The 12,899-nt window shown below is 41.2% G+C and overlaps 1 protein-coding gene across 1 annotated transcript in view; it reads left to right on the top strand.

The window, feature by feature from the left end:
• The first annotated feature begins 1,649 nt into the window (after window positions 1-1,649).
• Window positions 1,650-12,899, top strand: part of Itgb1 (integrin subunit beta 1) — a 50,342-nt gene continuing 39,092 nt past the window's right edge. The window contains exon 1 of the mRNA XM_028767717.1: window positions 1,650-1,951. The gene's annotated coding sequence lies outside the window, so the exon portion shown is untranslated. The remainder of the gene's footprint in view (window positions 1,952-12,899) is intronic.

Raw genomic sequence — 12,899 nt, 5'->3', positions numbered from 1 at the left:
CCCCCCAAATGCTGGGATTAAAATGTAGGACAAGGGCTTTTGATGGCCCACTTGACTGTTTCTTGTATATCATTCTTTTTCACTGAAAGAACTCTATCTCTACCCTTGGGTTGTTACTAAATAGCTGGAATAGCTATTGCTGGGGAGAATAACCAACAAAGTAATGCTACAGTGGAGAAAGGCTTACATTTTGAAAAAGCAAGAGGCAGTTTATATTCTTAGTCCAGGTAGAACTTCAATCCTCTTGGCTCAGGGTAAATGGCTGTGGGTGTAACATGACCTCAAGTTATCATGACTTGCCGAGATAGACAGTACTGTGGAACTGTGAGCTAAAATAAATTCTTTAAGTTGCTTTGTCAGTTATTGTGTCCCAGTAGTGAGACAAGTAATTAGAACGATGTTCATGCACTTTACATAGCTAAGTAACTGTCCATCTTTTAACATTTTTATGAACTCAAGTATAGCTACATTTCTGAGCAATTACAGAACTTATTAATTTCTATTTTCTCCAAAGTTCATGATTTCTACATGTAAATTGCCATTCCTCTGTCAGCTTAGGTTGAGTCCTGGGAGAGCAGGGCAAACACTATTTACTTTTGTGTCTCTCAGTGCTTGATAGCTATTCTTGAGGAACTGATTTTCAGAGCTGCCTAACCATGAAGCTCGCTCAGGATCTTGTGGTAGATTGTTACCGCCTCCTCAAATCATACTCATAAAAGCTCACACAGTGCAGGCCAAGCATGGATAAAGTATGTTTATAAAGTTGTTTCTTGTGCAGAGACTGGGCTAATGGTTTAACTCTGAAGTGGTAAGATCAATACCTTTAAAGGCAACGTCATTGAGCTTTACCGATGGGCTGCTGATGCAGAAGTAGCCTCTTAAGCTCGGTCATTTACTATTAGAAAAACGATGCTCGTTTATTAAAAATTTAGTTAAACAATACATTTGATTTGCTCATGGGCAACATATAACTTTCCCATAGTGATTGTTTTTTTTTTTTTGTGGGGGGGAGGACACCTCAGTTTTACTCTTCCAGAACAGAAACACTACTCGGGTTCATAAACTCGGCAATGAAAGCTGTCTTTAAGGGAGGGCGCCCTGTTCCTCCTGGCAGCCTACACTAAGCTGATGGCACCTGCTGTCACATAGCTTTTAGCATGCTGAGGCAAGCCCAAGTTTCAAGCTTCTCATTTAGATTTTGAGACTGGCTAGCTTCTTTTCAATTCTTTTCCCAGAAAAGAGAAAATAAGTCTGCAAACATAACATTTTTCCTTTTTGTACTTGGCTACCCAGATAGAAAATTGAGCAAAAACAGCGCCCAGGCGGGCAGGGTGGCACAGCATGGGTGGAGCGGGAGTCTGTAATTTTAGGGTGACCGGGTGGGTCCGAGTGCTGCCTGCAGAACAGTCCATCCTTCTTGCCCCTCAGCCTACAGAGGGGTCTGGCTTGGGATCCCAGGGACCGGACACAGGTTGCGGCTGGACTTTCCCGCCGGGTGGCCAGTGCATTCGGTAGTTCAGCTCCGTACCCTCGGCAGAAAGTGCGGAACGGCCGAGCTCCTTTGTCTGCTCCCTGCCCCACCTTCCTTCTTCCTGCCGCCTCCCCCTCCTTTTCAGGCGCGGCTGACGCGGCGCGGTGGAATGCGTTTCCGGAGGGAGAGAAAGGCCGGCTAGCCGGGGAGAAAGATCTTTTCTGCGGGGGCGGGGCCGGGCGGCTTCCTGCGGGACAGGCGGGCCGAGTCTCCGCCCACTCACTGAAGAGTCGCGGAGACCCGCGGAGCGGCCGAGGCCCGCCGACACTACCCGAGACCTACCGAGAAGCCGAGGCCCGCCGACGCCCGTCCGAGACCCTCCGAAAGGCCGAGGTCCGCCGATACCGAGCCGAGACCCTCCGAGAGGCGGAACGCGGCGGAGCCCGGGCCGCCCGCGTGTCGGGCGGACGCTGCGAAAAGGTAAGGCCGCGGGCGTGTGGACGTGCGGGCGCGGGCTCCGGGCAACTAGGGCTAACCAGGCGTGTCTCTGCGGCCTGGGCCAGGCGGAGTCCGGTCTTAGGGACCGGGGCGCACGGCCTCGTTCGGCTGCAGCTACCCGCCCTGCCCGGCCTTGTCTAAGGGAGGATCGCGAGCCTGGCCAGTCACACCGGGGCGTGGCGGGGCAAGGGTGCGTATAACAGGGACCGCGGTGCCCTCTGACCTCAGAAGGGTTCTGTCCGTCCGTGCCCAGTGGGTGTCTTTCCCGAGCGCGGCGCAGGATCCTGGAAACCAGGCCGCGGCGCCCGTGGTCCGCGAGGCGGTTCCCACCCGGGGCCTCGTGTAGTGTGGCTGCCTACCCCTTCTCATGCCTCCTAGTGACAGGCTGGGTTATTGACCGCCCTGATCCCGAATGCCACAGTGAATTTGAACTTTTAATTTGAAACCTAGTTCTCAGTGGTAAAACGAGTAATAAATTATACTATTTCCGTTTCCTCATCTTTAAAAGAGAAAAGGAGCTCCTACACTAATTATAGTAATACTTGTGACACGAGGTCAGACCCAGCTTCCAGCATGTGTTTATAAGTACTGACCTCACTGCAGAACCCTGACCCATGGTGGTATTGGCACTATTTATCTCTTTTTACAAATGAAGAAACCGAGGTGCAGGAGTATAAGTAATTTGGAGAATTCATGGGCTCACCTCCAGAGCTTATGCTTGAACTTTAAGTAACCTTACTAATGTAAAATAAAGAAGGCATTGTATAGGGCAAGAGGATTCCAAGGCAGTGCCAGTCTGGACTTTGTAGTAAGACCTTGTCTCAACAACCCCCCCCCAAAAAAAAAAAACCAAAACCAAAAAACAGTAAGTAATGAAATGTAAAAGCACAACTTGGACCACAATGCTTTATATACATTGGTTCCTTTTCTTTGCTCCTTGCTAAGTTAAAAAGATCTACAAACTTCTCAGAATGTTTTGGTAGCATTTGGAAGGTTTCCTGGATCCACCAATCCACTTGGGTATGAAAAGGGTATTCTGTATAACTAAGTTTTTGTTTATTTGTTTGTTTTTGTTTTGTTTTTGTTGTTGTGGTTGTTGCTTGCATAGGACAAACAGACAAATTCTGTTTAGATTTCTTTCTTAAATCACACACGGCCATTACAGTAGCCATATCCTAGATAAACCTGTAGAATGGACTAAGAAATTTTAGTTGAAAGTTACCTCTTGTATACTGAAGGACATCAAGGCTGGAAGGGAAGGATCTCAGTGTCTCTATACTATCCATGTTTATGAGGAATTTTGATTCATTCAACCATGGTTAATGACCAAAGATGATAGATGATAAAATGACAAATAGAAAATGAATGAAACACTGGTATATTGTATATAGGCACTTGGGGAGAGTAGAAGATACTAGAATGATAGTTCTTACGTGAGTAGAAAGCAATTTCTAGCTTATCTGTTGAATTTACAGGCCTACAGTTGAAGAATCTGTTGTTGAGGATGTGAAGTTCTGCATTAAGATGGTTTCTTTAATTTTAATTTATAATTATTTGTGTGTGTATGGGGGGGTGTATGCCGTGACATGCATGTTTGGAGATCAGAGGATATATTTGTGAGGTTTCTTCTTTTCTTCCACTATCATGTGGATTCCAGGGATTGAATTCAGTTTGCCTAGCTTGGGGTAAGGATTTTCATGTGCTGAGCCATCTCACTGTTTGAGGTTGTTTCCTTTTTTTAAGGCTTTGATTTGTTTATTTTATGTGGGTGCATATTTGCCTGGTTGTAAGTTTGCCCTATGTGCATGCAGCACCTGTTGGGGCCGGAAGAGGGGTCAGATCCCCTGGAACAGGATCCACAGGTGGCTGACGGCTGTCATGTGGGTACTAGCAATAGAACCCAGGTCCTTTGGAAGAGCAGGTAGTGCTCTTAACCACTGAGCATCTGTCTCCCCCCACCGCCAGGTTGTTTTTAATCTTCAGTATTCTATACATGAAAAGTACAGAATTAACAAATTTGAAAAATAACTGGATTTAGTACTTTTAACACTAGTTGTCTTTAATTTTCTCGTCAGTCTAATTTGAATCTGTTCTGAATCAACATCAATGAGATGAAAATGTATTTCTTTTCTTTTTTTTTTTTTTTGTTAAAGATTTATTTATTTTATTTATGAGTACACTGTAGCTGTCTTCAGACACACCAGAAGAGGTCATTGAATCTCATTACGGATGGTTGTGAGCCACCATGTGGTTGCTGGGATTTGAACTCAGGACCTCTGGAAGAGCAGTCTTTGCTCTTAACCGCTAAGCCATCTCTCCAGCCCTGAAAATGTATTTCTGTGTTGGTTAACTCCACAAACACTGCTCACCTCTCCTCACTGTTTATTATTAGGAAAATTAATTGACTTGACAGATGTTTGTGTAGAACGCTTGCTGCCTAATGTAGTTCCTTTACTGTTTGGCATTTTTCTAACAGAGACTCCCCACCTCCCCTGGTTTACAGGTAGAGAAGGAGATCTATAACATAGTATGTTGTTTGGAGAAAATAATTTTATTAGTGTTCTGTGAATGTTTGAGTACTAGTATTCTTAACTATGTTGTGATGAGTTAAACATGTTGAAATTAGTAAAAGTTTCAGAGGATTTTTCTTTTCAGAATTTAAATGTAAATTTTTTGATGTATAACAGACCCAGCTGATCTGAAGATTCATTATGAATGGAATCCAAGATTATATTCTGTGAATATGTTAAAATAAGCTTTTACCATTTGTCTGCAAATTAGTTTCAGAGTTGATTGGTGTTTTCTATTATAGTACTGTCTATTGGGACTTTAAGTATAGGTTTTCAGATTTTTTATCATATGTCAAATAGTTGGTAATCAGGAATGTGAGGATAAAGGGAGGAAAGAGAATACTTGAGTCTTCTGGATCAGATCTAAAGTAGCAGTATACAGTCTCAATAGCAGTATACAGTCTCAGAAGTCGAAAGTGTACTGAGGTTAAAGGACAGTCCACACAATTCTGACTGGTTAGAAATTGAGGTAGGTGGGTGAGAGCAGTGTACAACACTTTCAGGAGCTGTATGAGAAAGAATAAAACTGTACTTTGTAAATTTCTCACAGTTTGCAAACTTTATTTTTTTTGTGTGGCTTTAGAAGATAAGGATCATTATCTTTACCAATATGTCTAGCATGTATATTGTAAATTTCTCAGAGTTTGAAAACTTTATTTTGGTGTGTGGCTTTAGAAGATAATAATTATTTTTACCAATATATCTAGCGTATATATCATCATAAAATGTATACATGAGAAAAGAGGCTCCTTCAAATTTATAGGAGAGCAGATATACATGTGTACATATCTGTATACATATAAATGCATGTACATATTAAATATTACAAATATAAATTTTAACAAATAGAAGCACATATGTATTTATGCATGTATACATATATACATATATACATATATACATATGTATACATGCATATATATGTATCTCTTGTAGGAGCAGTCTCATTTTACCAAGGCTTCAGAATAACAGGTATATGTTTCTAACCCCAGGTATATGTAAAATAACACAATAGACTGTAAGAAAGAGTATAAGCATTTTATAAGACCAGTTTCTGTTTATAGCTTTTAAAAGTTCAATGTATTTATCATGTATAATATTATCGAATTTCTATAAAAATGTGTATTTTAATTTATAAATAACGGGCACATGGCTAATCCAATTTTTTTTGTAGTGACAGAGATGAAACTCAGAAAGCTTATAGATCCCAGTTGGGGAAACAAGAATTATGCTGTTTAGGAAGGAGAATCAGTGAGCTGGGGTTTATGTTGAGGGAAATAGAAAGCTGAATGGCCAGGTGGTACATTTACCCAGGGAGGCAGTGCTACTACAAGAGGGTAGGATCTACCATGCTGAGCTTTTTTAAAGCCATGGGGCCCAGGATTTGGGAATTTTTCATCTATCAATGCTGATTGATAGTATAGGCTGCAAATAAAAGCACTGGAGTGTAGAGAGACTCTTGAGAGGAATAGGGAAAGCTAGTCACTTTCCCAGTTTCTTTGAACTTTTGGTTCCTTTGCCGGCCATTTTAGAGAGTGTAGGAATTTGTGGGGATTTCCAGCAATTAGCATGTTTAAATTAAAGACTAGTTTATTTCCACACCCATTCACCCAGAGCAGTGATCAGAGTCCCACTTTGATTGAGGCTTCACATGGGAAACCTGGGTTTCAGTGCAGGTGCAGAACCTGGATTATTGTATAACATTAGTGCTCCACTCCCTAGGCTTGGGTCTCACATCTGCACTGTTCCTCTCACTTTGAGATAAGAGGTAGCCTGATCACTGCAGAGTACAATTTTTGTTTTTTTTTATGAGAAACCATTTTCTTTAAATTAAAAAAATACTTTAAATTATCTGTAGGTATGTGTGTCTTCATATGTCTTTGTACACCTGAGTGCAAGTGCCTTCAGAGGCCAGAGGCTTTAGATTTCCTAGAGCTCTAATAGGAGCTCTGGGAACTGAACTTGGGTTGTCTGGAAGAGCAGCAAGTGCTCTTGACTGTTGAGCCCTCTCTTCTGCCCTGAGCAACCATTTTGTGTCATCATAAAGTACAGATGCTGTGCATTGACACTGGGAAGAATCTGTGCCAGGGATGTTATTGGCTGCTCTTTGTCAGGTTGTGCATTGCATTGTAGCTCATCAGTATATTGAGTGGTCACCACTACAAAGACATGTGCTCAGTGAGTGTGATCCAGGGGTCGGCACGTCTTTGAATCTGAACATATTCCCTAGTTGGGACAATTGTGTTCCATTCAGGAAAACATGACAAAGAATAGTTTATACAGTGTACTATGCCTGATGATACTCTCAGTTTTTCGAGGAAAAGGTCAGCAGTGGCTTAAGTGGTTTTGGAAAGCTTGGTGGAGAAGATGAGGTCTGAGTGAGGAATGAGCTGACCTAAGGTGTGGACGACATGAAAGATGTATTTAAAAGAGAGCAAAAGAAAAGAAACAAGTAAAAATAATAAAGGTAGAACAAAATTTGCATTGCATTTTGCTTAAGGAATGTAGTTTCAAGTGGAAGGGTGAAAATATTTGCATGCAAATTCTGGTATATGCCATTAGAAGCACAGAACATATTCACAGTCTACATGCTTAGTGAATATTTAATTTCATACTCTGAAATTAGGATGCAAATAGCTTTCTAATGCCTCCAGTATTTTATAGATTATATATGATTTATTTTGTTACGATTTTTGACCCTTCTTAGAGGTCAGTTGTTGAATATTATTTGATTATTAAGATATTGAAATTTGAAACTGTACATTTAGTAGTCTAATGTTACATTTGGAAAATGTAATAAAATACAATAGGCATGAGTTATCCTGAAGTATGGAAGCCTGACTTTAAAAGAATTGGAGGTATCTCTTGGGGTAGAGTCTGTGTTCATATTTTCAAGGCCCTGGGTTCAGTCTCTAGCACAGAACAACAAAACAAGTTGAGAAACACATATTAAAGAGTTATTCAGACCCCAGCCCCAGTGATAAGAAAATCAGTACAGAAATATTTGCTGCTAAAACTTATCCACCAGTGTCGTATTTTATTTTTTCCCAAATTCTGAAATAGGTGTCACTCCTAGCCTAGTCTTGAGTCAAATGAGAAATGAAGTGACTTCTCTGTAGTTTAATTTTTTAAAAATTAACTCATTTATTTTACGTATGAGTACAGAGAACATCTGATCCTGTTACAGATGGTTGTAAGCCACCATGTGGTTGCTGGGAATTGAACTCAGGAACTTTGGAAGAGCAGTCAGTGCTTTTAACTGCTGAGCCATCTCTCCAGCCCTGTAGTTTGATTTTTAAACATTTGTTGTATAAAGTATGCTAGGGTTGTGCTTGTTCTGTCCACACCAGGGTGAGAGAAGGAAGATAGGATAAAAGGTGGTGGTCAAAATAAACTTTAACAAGAAATTTTTTTTTGGAAACCAGTAGATAAGATTATGTAACTCAAAATTCCTCCTAATTGAAATTATGTATAGAGAAAATGCTTTTGATACCATTAACAGGTAGTTAACCTTCTTTTTAAAAGTTGTATCTATTTATTCATTCTTTTTTTTTAATTTTTATTTTTTGAACATGAAATGCTTTTTTATAGCATGTTTTACAAGGGGAGGGGGTAAGAGGGGCCAGGTGGTGGAAAAGTACAAAATCTTCTTGGCCTGTGCCTTGAAACATGTCATGGTCTATACGGTACACTGCCTTGAATTATGATCTACCTGCTGTTCTTCAGAAGATATGGTACACTGGTTGAGTTATGGTCTCCCTGCTATTCTTAAGATGATATGGTACACTGCTTTGAGTCTATCTGCAGTTGCCAAGCAGGATCTTGCAGTTGCCAAGCTTCAGAGGACATTGTGCAGGTGGGGAAAGGTAGGGGGTGAGGGTAAGGGCGAGGGTCCTGGCTTCTGGCATCTCCCCCTTCTCTGTTTAGTTAGAGAAGGCATCTTATGATCAATCCCAATTATGTGAATTTTGAATTTGGATGTCTAATTATGGGGGGGGGTCTTAGACAAGTTCACAACCCCAAAACACTGATGTGAGACGAGTCATATCGATGGTCGAAGGTTTTAGGCTTTCGACGATGGGCAACGTCAAGGGACTCCGATGTGGGTGAAAGGAGGGTGAGAGCCCTGTCTTAGGCCATGTAGGCTGCACCCACTCCCAGCACCACGCACTCCTTTTCGGCTGCATTGGGTGGGCCCCTGGGAAGGGACCCTCATTGAGAGGATGTGCGCAGGACATCAAGATTGAGCGAGACAGAGATCGTCACCCGCGACCTGTCATCCACGGAACCAGGTTGATGCTGCCATCAAGAAGACGGTTGAAGTTCATTACCATCAGCCAAAAATTGGAGAGGATCCAGAAGTGACTCCGCAGGAGACTGACACAGCTGCCAGCTCCCCTGCCTCCCCCTAAGGTCGACCGCTAGACTTCCACGCCCTCCAGAAGGGTTCCTGGTATGCCTGGCTTTGCCCTCGTTTCTCTTGCTAGAGAGCTTGGCCTCTTGATCACCACAACAAAAATTGGCTTTTTCCTAAACCAAGGCCGCCCTTGATATGGCCGCTAACATTGGGGAGCCTTCCTTTATGACAATATTACACCCCAAACTGACAAATGGTTGGTAAATTGAACATTTACAAGGGACTAGGATGGCTGTGAGTTAGCCCAAGGACGGGATTATTGTAGGTCCACTATTTATTCATTCTTATGTGTGTGCCTGCGTGTGTGCATGTGAACCGTGTGTGTATGTATGTGTGTGTGTTGCTGCCAGCAGAGGCTAGAAGAGGGTGTTGGGATTTCCTGGATCTGGAATTTCAGATGGTTGTAAGCTGCCAGGTGTGAATGCTGGGATAAGGACCTAACTCCTCTGCAAGAGCAGCACGTGCTCTTGAGCACTGAGCTTTCTTTCTTTCCAGTGCCCAGGTAGTTAACTTTTGCAAGATCTCTTACACTTACATTTGGGAACAAAGTAAATTTTGTCAACTGAAACATTTGATATTTCACATTTTTCCCATTCATAGGGTAAAACAAAAAAACAGGAAAGGAAGATAAAATTTGCATATATAGAAAGTGTAAAGGGACAGCTTACTAGGTTAGTTTGTAAAGTTTTAGTTTTGTAAAAACTGGGAAGCAGTTTTTCTTTCTCACTGTAGACTGGCTGTTTATATTTTGGTTTTATAGCTTTTCTTAAAATGTTTTATTTTCAAAATCGATCTGTAGTCATAGTTTTTGGGCTACTTTATTGGGTTCTTATATCTACTACCCTTCTCACCCTAATCCTGTCCACCCACCCCCCACCCCCCACCCCAACACTAGGTAGCTGAGAAAGAAGGGTTAGAGGGGAAAGGGGGCATAGACCTCTTTAGGATTATTTCCTGCTGATTAGGCGCATTGAGTTCCTTGGGGCAAGTCCAACCTTCATGATCAGAATATCTCTAGCCAGCAACCAGCAATCCAAGATCCAGGAACCAAGCAGTCCAGCAATAGCAAAGGCAGAAGCAGAACCAGCAGTTACCACCACAGGCTCTTGGGGCACTCACATTTACATTCTCTCAAGATTCCCCAGAATTCCAAACGTAGACTGTTTGCAAGAGAGAAATCATAGTTAGTGGCTGTGGACAATCTGAAGCAGCCCCAATATCCCACACCTGGAATTAAAACAAAACCATATTCATATAACATTACTGGGTTTTTAAGGAAACGAAAATTCTCACTCTGTCCATCCTTTGGCAGTCATTAGGTTAACTTTGTAGTGTCTGATTTGAATTCACTTGCCCATAAGGCTGCCCTTCTTTCAGGTAAGTGTTGTGGAGGTAGATGTCAGTTTTCTGTTACCACACATTCTGTCTGTAGGCTGTTCCTTTCCTTTGGTAGTTTGTATTTTGTGTGACACCTCAGGTTTGATCTTGTTTTGTTGATTATATTCCTGGAGTTTGAGTTTTGAAGAGGACATTGATATTCTCATTTTCCTGGGGATGGTGGAATCATCACTAGTCATGAATTGTAGGTTTGATGTATCATCATGTATTTTTGTAAGGTGTCTATTTGTGTATTTGTATTGTAAGTGAACTGTTTTTATAGATCAATTTTTTGTGAGCTTTGGATCAAACTTATTAATTTATTAATATTACTGTTATTGCTGATGTTGTTATTGTTATTATTTTACTGTAGCATAACCAACCTAGAACTCACTGTATAGAACAGGCTAGGCACAAACTTACAGAAATCCTCTTACTTCAGCCTCAAAGTACTGGGATTACAGGCATGAACTATACTCAGCTTCAAACAAAAACCTTCATTGTAGGAGTCTATTAGGCTCAGACAAATGTTTTATTGGTTAGAAAGGGTTTTCATTGAGTTCTTCAAAAGTCTTTTGTTTGTAGTCAGGGTAGAGTTTTGGTTGGCATTTAGGAAGCTGTCTAGGGAGACTGTTGTGTACTTACAGGATGGTAGGCTGCAGTGAGGTGCAACTAACATTCCCATCTTAGACTACGTAGCCTCTTTTTTATGTCTGTATTGGCTGGTTTTTTGTTTCAACTTGACATAAGTTAAAGTTATCAGAGAGGAATGAGCTTCAGCTGAGAAAATGCCTCCATGAGATCTAGCAGTAAGACATTTTCTCAATTAGTGATCAATGGGGGAGGGCCCAGCCCATGGTGGGTGGTACCATAAGAAAAAGCAGCTGAGCAAGCCATGAGAAGCAAGTCAGTAAGCAGCACCACAGGTTCCTGCCCTGCTTAAATTCCTGTCCTCACTTCCTCCAATGATAGACTATGATCTGAAAGTGTAAGCTGAATAAACTCTTTCTTCCCTAGTTTGCTTTTTGGTCAGGAGTTTTCGTGGTAGTAAGACACTGTCCTTGTTTTATTAAAAAAATTAAGTGTTTAAAAGTTCAGAAGGGCTGGGCGGTGGTGGCACACACCTTTAATCCCAGCACTTGGGAGGCAGAGGCAGGCGGATTTCTGAGTTCGAGGCCAGCCTGGTCTACAGAGTGAGTTCCAGGACAGCCAGGGCTATAAAGAGAAACCCTGTCTCGAACCCCCCCCCAAAAAAAAAAAGTTCAGAAGGGGGACTGGAGAGATGGCTCAGAGGTAAAGAGCACTGGCTGCTCTTCCAAAGAGTCCTGAGTTGAATTCCCAGCAACCATATTGTGGCTTATAACCATCTATGATGAGATTTGGTGTCCTCTCCTGGCTTGTAGCCATATATGCAGGTAGAACATTGTATATATAATAAATTTTTAAAAAGTTCAGAAGGGCTTAAGTATGGATAAAGAGAAGTATGTGGGTCTGTTTCTTACTAACTGGATTATTTGTAAAGTATCCTTAAGAATATTTTGCTCAGGGATGAAATATGCCACCTTAGATAAAAATTGAATATGCTTTTAAAAATCTTAATGAGATGCTTTTGTGGGGACAAGATACAAAACTGGTATCTATTTAGAAATTAAGATAATTTGTTGGCCTCCATACACTTTGAATGTTTATTAAATAAACTCAAAACATTATAAGCTTTTTTTTTTCCCATTTCTGTGGTCTGAGTCAATTCTAACTCTAGATGGATGTTCATCCTTACAAAATAGTGGCTAAGTAGGCCTTCAAAAAATATACTTAATGACGCTCAAAATCAGGCTATAGCTTCTGAGTTCAGAAGATCAGGTAACAGTTTCATCTGTTCAGTTATTTAAGCCCTCTGAGGTTTGGATTCTTCATCTGTAAAGCAGAGGTGGTCTCCTTTCTGATTTAATATATTCCAGCATAACATTTTGAGCATTATCTTTTTCCCTTTCCTTTCCTGCCTCCAAACTTTCTCATATACTCTTCTGCTCTCCTTTAAATTTATAGCCTCTTTTTTTTTTAACTGATTGTTATTGTACAGTATATATATATATATATATATATATATATATATGTATTTCTAAGTATAACTTGAGTTTGTATAATGTTACACGTGTGTATATTTTCAGGGCTGATCATTTGGCACTGGACAGCCAATAGTTGTGCTCTTCTCTGTGGAGAGGACTAACTTTTCTCATCCCAGCTTCCCATAGTTCTGGGCTTTTCTCAGTCCAGTTTGGCATGTCCATTGGTGTCATCTTTGTTCAGCTCATATTTGGGCATTTATATTGAAGAGGCTTCATGAATGTAGCTTCTGATGTTACTAGGAGACTCCAGCTAACAACAAATGTTCTGATCTTCTGGCTCTTACTGTCTTTCTGCTGCCTCTTCCTCAATGTTCCCTGAACTTTAGGTGTGTTTTTGTAGATATATCCATTGGGACTGGGCTCCACAACTCTGTATTTTGAGTTTTTGTGGCTTTCTGTAGTGGTCTTAGTTGCAAAGGGAAGTTTCCTTGTTGAGAGGT

Source organism: Grammomys surdaster, unplaced genomic scaffold (genome assembly GCF_004785775.1).
Source record: "Grammomys surdaster isolate TR1022 unplaced genomic scaffold, NIH_TR_1.0 181, whole genome shotgun sequence".
NCBI classification, from domain to species: domain Eukaryota; kingdom Metazoa; phylum Chordata; class Mammalia; order Rodentia; family Muridae; genus Grammomys; species Grammomys surdaster.
Note: the sequence above shows the minus strand (reverse complement) of the source record. Positions and strands in the feature narration are given on the sequence as shown.